Genomic DNA, 12,450 nt, shown 5'->3' with positions numbered 1-12,450 from the left:
TGTAATGCACCCATCTCCCATTGGTACAGTCTGTTCCTAGTCTTCAGTAATGCACCCATCTCCCATCGGTACAGTATGTTCCTTGTCTTCTGTGATACACTCATCACCCATTGGTACAGTGTGTTCCTAGTCTTTAGTAATGTGCCTGTCTCCCATTGGTACAGTCTGTTCCTAGTCTTCTGTAATGCGCCCATCTCCCACTGGCACAGACTGTTCCTAGTCTTCACTAATGTTCCCACCTCCCATTGGAACAGTCTGTTCCTAGTCTTCTGTAATGCCCCCACCTCCCATTGGTACAGTCTGTTCCTAGTCTTCTGTAATGCACCCATCTCCCATTCGTACAGTCTGTTCATGGTCTTTTTTAATGCGCCCATCTCCCATTGGTACAGTCCCTACCTGGTCTTCTGTAATGCGCCCATCTCCCATTGCTACAGTCTGTCAATAGTCTTTAGTAATGCGCCGACCTCCCATTGGTACACTCTGTTCTTAGTCTTCAGTAATGCGCTCACTTCCCATTGGTACAGTCCATTCCCAGTCTTCTGTAATGCACCCTCCTCCCATTGGTACAGTCTGTTCCTAGTCTTCAGTAATGTGCCCATCTCCCATTGGTACAGTATGTTCTTTGTCTTCTGTGATGCGCTCATCTCCCATTGGTACAGTCTGTTCCTACTCTTTAGTAATGTGCCCGTCTCCCATTGGGGAAGTCTGTTCCTAGTCTTCTGTAATGCACCCATCTCCCATTCGTACAGTCTGTTCATGGTCTTCTGTAATGCGCCCATCTCCCATTGGTACAGTCTGTTCCTAGTCTTCTGCAATGTGCCCACCTTCCATTGGTAAAGTCTGTTCCTAGTATTTAGTAATGCACCCACCTCCCATTGGGACAGTCTGTTCTTAGTCTTCAATAATGCGCCCACTTCCCATTGATACAGTCCATACCTAGTCTTCTGTAATGCGCCCATCTCCCATTGCTACCGTCTGTCACTAGTCTTTAGTAATGTGCCGACCTCCCATTGATACAGTCTGTTCCTAGTCTTTAGTAATGCACCAACCCATTGGTACAATCTCTTCTTAGTCTTCAGTAATGCGCCCACTTCCCGCTGGAACAGTGTGTTCCTAGTCTTCTGTAATACGCCCACCTCCCATTGGTACAGTATATTCCTAGTCTTCAGTAATGCACCCCACTTCCCATTGGTACAGTCTGTTCCTAGTATTCTGTAATGCGCCCATCTCCCATTGCTACAGTCTGTTCCTAGTCTTCAGTAATGCGTCCAACCCCAATTGGTACAGTCTGTTATTAGTCTTCAGTAATGCGCCCACTTCCCATTGGCACAGTCCGTTCCTAGTTTTCTGTAATGTGCACACTTCCCGTTGGTACAGTCTGTTCCTAGTCTTCTGTAAGGTGCCCATCTCCCATTGGTACAGTCTGTTCCTAGTCTTCACTAATGTGCCCACCTCCCATTGGTACAGTCTGTTCCTAGTCTTCTGTAATGCACCCACTTCCCATCGGTACAGTCTGTTCCTAGTCTTCTGTAATGCCCCCACCTCCTATTGGTTCAGTCTTTTCCTAGTCTTCTGTAATGCACCCATCTCCCATTCATACAGTCTGTTCATGGTCTTTTGTAATGCGCCCATCGGCCATTGGTACAGTCTGTTCCTAGTCTTGTACAATGCACCCACCTTCCATTGGTAAAGTCTGTTCCTAGTCTTTAGTAATGCACCCACCTCCCATTGGGACAGTGTGTTCTTAGTCTTCACTAATGCGCCCACTTCCATTTGGTACAGTCCGTAGTCTTCTGTAATGCGCCCATCTCCCATTTCTACCGTCTTTCACTAGTCTTTAGTAATGCGCCAAACTCCCATTGGTACAGTCTGTTCCTAGTCTTTAGTAATGCACCGACCTCCCATTGGTACAATCTCTTCTTAGTCCTCAGTAATGCGCCCACTTCCCATTGGAACAGTCTGTTCCTAGTCTTCTGTAATACGCCTACCTCCAATTGGTACAGTATGTTCCTAGTCTTCAGTAATGCACCCCACTTCCCACTGGTACAGTTTGTTCCTAGTCTTCTGTAATGTGTCCATCTCCCATTGCTACAGTCTGTTCCTAGTCTTCAGTAATGCGTCCAACCCCAATTGGTACAATCTGTTATTAGTCTTCAGTAATGCGCCCACTTCCCATTGGTACAGTCCGTACCTAGTCTCCTATAATGTGCCCACTTCCCGTTGGTACATTCTGTTCCTAGTCTTCTGTAAGGTGCCATCTCCCATTGGTACAGTCTGTTCCTAGTCTTCACTAATGTGCCCACCTCCCATTGGTACAATCTGTTCTTAGTCTTCTGTAATGCGCCCACTTCCCATCGGTACAGTCTGTTCCTAGTCTTCTGTAATGCCCCCACCCCCTATTGGTTCAGTCTATTCCTAGTCTTCTGTAATACGCCCATCTCTCATTCGTACAGTCTGTTCATGGTCTTTTGTAATGCGCCCATCTCCCATCGGTACAGACCGTACCTAGTCTTCTGTAATGCGCCCATCTCCCATTGCTACAGTCTGTCAATAGTCTTTAGTAATGCGCCGACCTCCCATTGGTACACTCTGTTCTTAGTCTTCAGTAATGCGCTCACTTCCCATTGGTACAGTCCATTCCTAGTCTTCTGTAATGGACCCTCCTCCCATTGGTACAGTCTGTTCCTAGTCTTCAGTAATGTGCCCATCTCCCATTGGTACAGTATGTTCTTTGTCTTCTGTGATGCGCTCATCTCCCATTGGTACAATCTGTTCCTACTCTTTAGTAATGTGCCCGTCTCCCATTGGTAAAGTCTGTTTCTAGTCTTCTGTAATGCGCCCATCTCCTATTGCTACAGTCTGTTCTCAGTCTTCAGTAATGCACCCATCTCCCATTGGTACAGTATGTTCCTTGTCCTCTGTGATGCGCTCATCTCCCATTGGTGCAGTCTGTAACTACTCTTTAGTAATGTGCCTGTCTCCTATTGGTAAAGTCTGTTCCTAGTCTTCTGTAATGCGCCCATCTATAATTGGTACAGTATGTTCCTAGTTTTCTGTAATGCACCCATCTCCCATTGGTACAGTCTGTTCCTAGTCTTCAGTAATGCACCCATCTCCCATCGGTACAGTATGTTCCTTGTCTTCTGTGATACACTCATCACCCATTGGTACAGTGTGTTCCTAGTCTTTAGTAATGTGCCTGTCTCCCATTGGTACAGTCTGTTCCTAGTCTTCTGTAATGCGCCCATCTCCCATTGGCACAGACTGTTCCTAGTCTTCACTAATGTTCCCACCTCCCATTGGTACAGTCTGTTCCTAGTCTTCTGTAATGCCCCCACCTCCCATTGGTACAGTCTGTTCCTAGTCTTCTGTAATGCACCCATCTCCCATTCGTACAGTCTGTTCATGGTCTTTTGTAATGTGCCCATCTCCCATTGGTACAGTCTGTTGCTAGTCTTCCGTAAAGCGCCCACCTTCCATTGGTAAAGTCTGTTCCTAGTCTTTAGTAATGCACCCACCTCCCATTGGGAAAGTCTGTTCTTAGTCTTCACTAATGCACCCACTTCCCATTGGTACAGTCTGTTCCTAGTCTTCTGTAATGCGCCCATCTCCCCTTGCTACAGTCTGTCACTAGTCTTTAGTAATGCGCCGACCTCCCATTGGTACAGTCTGTTCTTAGTCTTCATTAATGCGCTCACTTCCCATTGGTACAGTCCATTCCTAGTCTTCTGTAATGCACCCACCTCCCATTGGTACAGTCTGTTCCTAGTCTTCAGTAATGTGCTCATCTCCCATTGGTACAGTATGATCCTTGTCTTCTGTGATGCACTCATCTCCCATTGGTACAGTGTGTTCCTACTCTTTAGAAATGTGCCCGTCTCCCATTGGTGAAGTCTGTTCCTAGTCTTCTGTAATGCGCCCATCTCCAATTGCTACACTCCAGTCCTAGTTTTCTGTAATGCACCCATCTCCCATTGGTACAGTCTGTTCCTAGTCTTCAGTAATGTGCCCATCTCCCATTGGTACAGTATGTCCCTTGTCTTCTGTGATACACTCATCTCCCATTGGTACAGTCTGTTCCTAGTCCTTAGTAATGTGCCCGTCTCCCATTGGTAAAGTCTGTTCCTAGTCTTCTGTAATGCGCCCATCTCCTATTGCTACAGTCTGTTCCTAGTCTTTAGTAATGCACCCATCTCCAATTGGTACACTCCAGTCCTAGTTTTCTGTAATGCACCCATCTCCCATTGGTACAGTCTGTTCCTAGTCCTCTGTAATGCGCTTATCTCCCATTGGTACAGTCTGTTCATGGTCTTTTGTTATGCGCACATCTCCCATTGGTACAGTCTATTCCTAGTCTTTAGTAATGTGCCCGTCTCCCATTGCTACAGTCTGTTCCTAGTCTTTAGTAATGTGCCCGTCTCCCATTGCTACAGTCTGTTCCTAGTCTTTAGTATTGTGCCTGTCTCCCATTGGTACATTCTGTTCCTAGTCTTCTGTAATGCACCCATCTCCCATTGGTACAGTATGTTCCTTGTCCTCTGTGATGCGCTCATCTCCCATTGGTGCAGTCTGTAACTACTCTTCAGTAATGTGCCTGTCTCCTATTGGTAAAGTCTGTTCCTAGTCTTCTGTAATGCGCCCATCTATAATTGGTACAGTATGTTCCTAGTTTTCTGTAATGCACCCATCTCCCATTGGTACAGTCTGTTCCTAGTCTTCAGTAATGCACCGATCTCCCACCGGTACAGTATGTTCCTTGTCTTCTGTGATACACTCATCACCCATTGGTACAGTATGTTCCTAGTCTTTAGTAATGTGCCTGTCTCCCATTGGTACAGTCTGTTCCTAGTCTTCTGTAATGTGCCCATCTCCCATTGGTACAGACTGTTCCTAGTCTTCACTAATGTGCCCACCTCCCATTGGTACAGTCTGTTCCTAGTCTTCTGTAATGCCCCCACCTCCCATTGGTACAGTCTGTTCCTAGTCTTCTGTAATGCCCCCACCTCCCATTGGTACAGTCTGTTCCTAGTCTTCTGTAATGTGCCCATCTCCCATTGGTACAGACTGTTCCTAGTCTTCACTAATGTGCCCACCTCCCATTGGTACAGTCTGTTCCTAGTCTTCTGTAATGCCCCCACCTCCCATTCGTACAGTCTGTTCATGGTGTTTTGTAATGCGCCCATCTCTCATTGGTACAGTCTGTTGCTAGTCTTCCGTAAAGCGCCCACCTTCCATTGGTAAAGTCTGTTCCTAGCCTTTAGTAATGCACCCACCTCCCATTGGGAAAGTCTGTTCTTAGTCTTCGCTAATGCACCCACTTCCCATTGGTACAGTCTGTTCCTAGTCTTCTGTAATGCGCCCATCTCCCCTTGCTACAGTCTGTCACTAGTCTTTAGTAATTCGCCGACCTCCAATTGGTACAGTCTGTTCTTAGTCTTCAGTAATGCGCTCACTTCCCATTGGTACAGTCCATTCCTAGTCTTCTATAATGCACCCACCTCCCATTGGTACAGTGGCCCTCATTACAAGTCAGGCGGTGGACCATGGTGCTATTAGCACCATGGTCCATGCCGGATTCCGCCATGGTGGATGGCGGAATTACCGCCCCATTCCAAGGTGAGTGGGGCGGTAATTCCCCATTCACCATTTGCCCTTCCCCATTCCCATTTTTGCCCCATAGGGCATAATGGGGATGGGAAAGGTGCTAATTACGGCACCGTAAATTACGGTGCCGTTATTGGCACCAAGGTCGCTTAGCGCCTTGGACTTTAACGCCTGCGAAAAGCAGGCATTAAAGTGTGAATCAGGTGTTAAGGGTTTAATGGCGCCGACGCTCTTTACGGCACCGTTAACCCCTTAACGCCTGACTTGTAATGAGAGCCAGTCTGTTCCTAGTCTTCAGTAATGTGCCCATCTCCCATTGGTACAGTATGTTCCTTGTCTTCTGTGATGCACTCATCTCCCATTGTTACAGTCTGTTCCTACTCTTTAGAAATGTGCCCGTCTCCCATTGGTGAAGTCTGTTCCTAGTCTTCTGTAATGCGCCCATCTCTAATTGGTACACTCTGTTCCTAGTTTTCTGTAATGCACCCATCTCCCATTGGTACAGTATGTCCCTTGTCTTTTGTGATACACTCATCTACCATTGGTACGGTCTGTTCCTACTCTTTAGTAATGTGCCCGTCTCCCATTGGTAAAGTCTGTTCCTAGTCTTCTGTAATGCGCCCATCTCCTATTGCTACAGTCTGTTCTCAATCTTTAGTAATGCACCCATCTCCCATTGGTACAGTCTGTTCCTAGTCTTCAGTAATGCACCCATCTGCCATTGGTACAGTATGTTCCTTGTCTTCTGTGATACACTCATCTCCCATTGGTACAGTCTGTTCCTAGTCTTTAGTAATGTGCCCGTCTCCCATTGGTACAGTCTGTTCCTAGTGCTCTGTAATGCGCCTATCTCCCATTGGTACAGTCTGTTCATGGTCTTTTGTTATGCGCACATCTCCCATTGGTACAGTCTATTCCTAGTCTTAAGTAATGTGCCCGTCTCACATTGCTACAGTCTTCTCCTAGTCTTCAGTAATGTGCCCATCTCCCATTGGTACAGTATGTCCCTTGTCTTCTGTGATACACTCATCTCCCATTGGAACAGTCTGTTCCTAGACTTTAGTAATGTGCCCGTCTCCCATTGGTAAAGTCTATTCCTAGTCTTCTGTAATGCGCCCATCTCCCATTGCTACAGTCTGTTCCTAGTCTTTAGTAATGCGCTCATCTCCCATTGGTACAGTCTGTTCCTAGTGTTCAGTAATGCACCCATCTCCCATTGGTACAGTATGTTCTTTGTCCTCTGTGATGCGCTCATCTCCCATTGGTACAGTCTGTTCCTAGTCTTTAGTAATGTGCCTGTCTCCTATTGGTAAAGTCTGTTCCTAGTCTTCTGTATGCACCCATCTATAATTGGTACAGTCTGTTCCTAGTTTTCTGTAATGCACCCATCTCCCATTGGTACAGTTTGTTCCTAGTCTTCAGTAATGCGCCCATTTCCCATTGGTACAGTATGTTCCTTGTCTTCTGTGATACACTCATCTCCCATTGGTACAGTCTGTTCCTAGTCTTTAGTAATGTGCCGGCCTCCCATTGGTGCAGTCTATTCCTAGTCTTCTGTAATGCGCCCATCTCCCATTGGTACAGTCTGTTCATGGTCTTCAGTAATGCACCCATCTCCCATTGGTACAGTATGTTCCTTGTCTTCTGTGATGCAGTCATCTCCCATTGGTACAGTCTGTTCCTAATCTTTAGTAATGTGCCCGTCTCACATTGGTGCAGTCTGTTACTAGTCTTCTGTAATGCGCCCATCTCCCATTGGTACAGTCTGTTCCTAGTTTTCAGTAATGCACCCATCTCCCATTGGTACAGTCTGTTCCTAGTATTTAGTAATGTGCCCGTCTCCTATTGGTACAGTCTGTTCCTAGTCTTCACTAATGCGCCCACTTCCCATTGGTACAGTCTGTTCCTAGTCTCCTGTAATGTGCCCACCTCCCATTGGAACAGTATGTTCCTAGTCTTCTGTAATGCGCCCACTTCCTATTGGTACAGTCCGTTCCTAGTCTTCTGTAATGCCCCCACCTCCCATTGGTACAGTCTGTTCCTAGTCGTCTGTAATGCGCCCATCTCCCATTGGTACAGTCTGTTCCTAGTCTTCTGCAATGCGCCCACCTCCCATTGGTAAAGACTGTTCCTAGTCTTTAGTAATGCACCCACCTCCCATTGGGACAGTCTGTTCTTAGTCTTCACTAATGCGCCCACTTCCCATTACCACAGTCCGTACCTAGTCTTCTGTAATGCGCCCATCTCCCATTGCTACAGTCTGTTACTAGCCTTTAGTAATGCGCCGACCTCCCATTGGTACAGTCTGTTCTTAGTCTTCAGTAATGTGCCCATCTCCAATTGGTACAGTATGTTCCTTGTCTTCTGTGATGCACTCATCTCCCATTGTTACAGTCTGTTCCTACTCTTTAGAAATGTGCCCGTCTCCCATTGGTGAAGTCTGTTCCTAGTCCTCTGCAATGCGCCCATCTCCAATTGGTACACTCTGTTCCTAGTTTTCTGTAATGCACCCATCTCCCATTGGTACAGTCTGTTCCTAGTCTTCAGTAATGTGCCCATCTCTCATTGGTACAGTATGTCCCTTGTCTTCTGTGATACACTCATCTCCCATTGGTACGGTCTGTTCCTAGTCTTTAGTAATGTGCCCGTCTCCCATTGGTAAAGTCTGTTCCTAGTCTTCTGTAATGCGCCCATCTCCTATTGCTACAGTCTGTTCCTAGTCTTTAGTAATGCACCCATCTCCCATTGGTACAGTCTGTTCCTAGTCTTCAGTAATGCACCCATCTGCCATTGATACAGTATGTTCCTTGTCTTCTGTGATACACTCATCTCCCATTGGTACAGTCTGTTCCTAGTCTTTAGTAATGTGCCCGTCTCCCATTGGTACAGTCTGTTCCTAGTTCTCTGTAATGCGCCTATCTCCCATTGGTACAGTCTGTTCATGGTCTTTTGTTATGCGCACATCTCCCATTGGTACAGTCTATTCCTAGTCTTTAGTAATGTGCCCGTCTCACATTGCTACAGTCTGCTCCTAGTCTTCGGTAATGTGCCCATCTCCCATTGGTACAGTATGTCCCTTGTCTTCTGTGATACACTCATCTGCCATTGGTACAGTCTGTTCCTAGACTTTAGTAATGTGCCCGTCTCCCATTGGTAAAGTCTATTCCTAGTCTTCTGTAATGCACCCATCTCCCATTGCTACAGTCTGTTCCTAGTCTTTAGTAATGCGTGCCTCTCCCATTGGTACAGTCTGTTCCTAGTCTTCAGTAATGCGCCCATCTCCCATTGGTACAGTATGTTCCTTGTCTTCTGTGATACACTCATCTCCCATTGGTACAGTCTGTTCCTAGTCTTTAGTAATGTGCCCGTCTCCCATTGGTACAGTCTGTTCCTAGTGCTCTGTAATGCGCCTATCTCCCATTGGTACAGTCTGTTCATGGTCTTTTGTTATGCGCACATCTCCCATTGGTACAGTCTATTCCTAGTCTTTAGTAATGTGCCCGTCTCACATTGCTACAGTCTTCTCCTAGTCTTCAGTAATGTGCCCATCTCCCATTGGTACAGTATGTCCCTTGTCTTCTGTGATACACTCATCTCCCATTGGTACAGTCTGTTCCTAGACTTTAGTAATGTGCCCGTCTCCCATTGGTAAAGTCTATTCCTAGTCTTCTGTAATGCGCCCATCTCCCATTGCTACAGTCTGGTCCTAGTCTTCTGTAATGCGCCCATCTCCCATTGCTACAGTCTGGTCCTAGTCTTTAGTAATGCACCCATCTCCCATTGGTACAGTATGTTCTTTGTCCTCTGTGATGCGCTCATCTCCCATTGGTACAGTCTGTTCCTAGTCTTTAGTAATGTGCCTGTCTCCTATTGGTAAAGTCTGTTCCTAGTCTTCTGTATGCACCCATCTATAATTGGTACAGTCTGTTCCTAGTTTTCTGTAATGCACCCATCTCCCATTGGTACAGTTTGTTCCTAGTCTTCAGTAATGCGCCCATCTCCCATTGGTACAGTATGTTCCTTGTCTTCTGTGATACACTCATCTCCCATTGGTACAGTCTGTTCCTAGTCTTTAGTAATGTGCCCGCCTCCCATTGGTGCAGTCTATTCCTAGTCTTCTGTAATGCGCCCATCTCCCATTGGTACAGTCTGTTCATGGTCTTCAGTAATGCACCCATCTCCCATTGGTACAGTATGTTCCTTGTCTTCTGTGATGCAGTCATCTCCCATTGGTACAGTCTGTTCCTAATCTTTAGTAATGTGCCCGTCTCCCATTGGTGCAGTCTGTTCCTAGTCTTCTGTAATGCGGCCATCTCCCATTCGTACAGTCTGTTCATGGTCTTTTGTTATGCGCCCATCTCCCATTGGTACTGTCTGTTCCTAGTTTTCAGTAATGCACCCATCTCCCATTGGTACAGTCTGTTCCTAGTATTTAGTAATGTGCCTGTCTCCTATTGGTACAGTCTGTTCCTAGTCTTCACTAATGCGCCCACTTCCCATTGGTACAGTCTGTTCCTAGTCTCCTGTAATGTGCCCACCTCCCATTGGAACAGTCTGTTCCTAGTCTTCTGTAATGCGCCCACTTCCTATTGGTACGGTCCGTTCCTTGTCTTCTGTAATGCCCCCACCTCCCATTGGTACAGTCTGTTCCTAGTCGTCTGTAATGCGCCCATCTCCCATTGGTACAGTCTGTTCCTAGTCTTCTACAATGCGCCCACCTCCCATTGGCAAAGTCTGTTCCTAGTCTTTAGTAATGCACCCACCTCCCATTGGGACAGTCTGTTCTTAGTCTTCACTAATGCGCCCACTTCCCATTACCACAGTCCGTACCTAGTCTTCTGTAATGCGCCCATCTCGCATTGCTACAGTCTGTTACTAGCCTTTAGTAATGCGCCGACCTCCCATTGGTACAGTCTGTTCTTAGTCTTCAGTAATGTGCCCATCTCCCATTGGTACAGTATGTTCCTTGTCTTCTGTGATGCACTCATCTCCCATTGGTACACTCTGTTCCCAGTTTTCTGTAATGCACCCATCTCCCATTGGTACAGTCTGTTCCTAGTCTTCATTAATGTGCCCATCTCTCATTGGTACAGTATGTCCCTTGTCTTCTGTGATACACTCATCTCCCATTGGTACGGTCTGTTCCTAGTCTTTAGTAATGTGCCCGTCTCCCATTGGTAAAGTCTGTTCCTAGTCTTCTGTAATGCGCCCATCTCCTATTGCTACAGTCTGTTCCTAGTCTTTAGTAATGCACCCATCTCCCATTGGTACAGTCTGTTCCTAGTCTTCAGTAATGCACCCATCTGCCATTGGTACAGTATGTTCCTTGTCTTCTGTGATACACTCATCTCCCATTGGTACAGTCTGTTCCTAGTCTTTAGTAATGTGCCCGTCTCCCATTGGTACAGTCTATTCCTAGTCTTTAGTAATGTGCCTGTCTCACATTGCTACAGTCTGCTCCTAGTCTTCTGTAATGCGCCCATCTCCCATTGGTACAGTCTGTTCATGGTCTTCAGTAATGCACCCATCTCCCATTGGTACAGTATGTTCCTTGTCTTCTGTGATGCAGTCATCTCCCATTGGTACAGTCTGTTCGTACAGTCTGTTCCCAATCTTTAGTAATGTGCCCATCTCCCATTGGTGCAGTCTGTTCCTAGTCGTCTGTAATGTGGCCATCTCCCATTGGTACAGTCTGTTCATGGTCTTTTGTTATGCGCCCATCTCCCATTGGTACAGTCTGTTCCTAGTTTTCAGTAATGCACCCATCTCCCATTGGTACAGTCTGTTCCTAGTCTTTAGTAATGTGCCCGTCTCCTATTGGTACAGTCTGTTCCTAGTCTCCTGTAATGTGCCCACCCCCCATTGGAACAGTCTGTTCCTAGTCTTCTGTAATGTGCCCACTTCCTATTGGTACAGTCCGTTCCTAGTCTTCTGTAATGCCCCCACCTCCCATTGGTACAGTCTGTTCCTAGTCGTCTGTAATGCGCCCATCTCCCATTGGTACAGTCTGTTTCTAGTCTTCTGCAATGCGCCCACCTCCCATTGGGAAAGTCTGTTCCTAGTCTTTAGTAAAGAACCCACTTCCCATTGCCACAGTCCGTACCTAGTCTTCTGTAATGCGCCCATCTCCCATTGCTACAGTCTGTTACTAGCCTTTAGTAATGTGCCGACCTCCCATTGGTACAGTCTGTTCGTAGTCTTCAGTAATGTGCCCATCTGCCATTGGTACAGTATGTTCCTTGTCTTCTGTGATCCGCTCATCTCCCATTGGTACAGTCTGTTCCTAGTCTTTAGTAATGTGCCCGTCTCCGATTGGTAAAGTCTGTTCCTAGTCTTCTGTAATGCGCCCATCTATAATTGGTACAGTCTGTTCCTAGTTTTCTGCAATGCACCCATCTCCCATTGGTACAATCGGTTCCTAATCTTCAGTAATGCGCCCATCTCCCACTGGTACAGTATGTTCCTTGTCTTCTGTGATACACTCTTCTCCCATTGGTACAGTCTGTTCCTAGTCTTTAGTAATTTGGCCGTCTCCCATTGGTAAAGTCTGTTCCTAGTCTTCTGTAACGCGCCCATCTCCCATTGGTACAGTCTGTTCCTAGTTTTCTGTAATGCACTCATCTCCCATTGTTACAGTCTGTTCCTAGTCTTTAGTAATGCACCCATTGGTACAGTCTGTTTCTATTCTATTGTAATGTGCCCATCTGTCATTGGTACAGTCTGTTTCTAGTCTTTTGTAATGAGCCCATCTGTCCTTGGTACAGTCTGTTTCTAGTCTGTGGTAATGCGCCCATCTGTCCTTGCTACAGTCTGTTTCTAGTCTGTGGTAATGCGCCCATCTGTCCT

This window comes from Ambystoma mexicanum, chromosome 13, assembly GCF_040938575.1.
Source record: "Ambystoma mexicanum isolate Mex_15411 chromosome 13, UKY_AmexF1_1, whole genome shotgun sequence".
NCBI lineage: Eukaryota > Metazoa > Chordata > Amphibia > Caudata > Ambystomatidae > Ambystoma > Ambystoma mexicanum.
Note: the sequence above shows the minus strand (reverse complement) of the source record.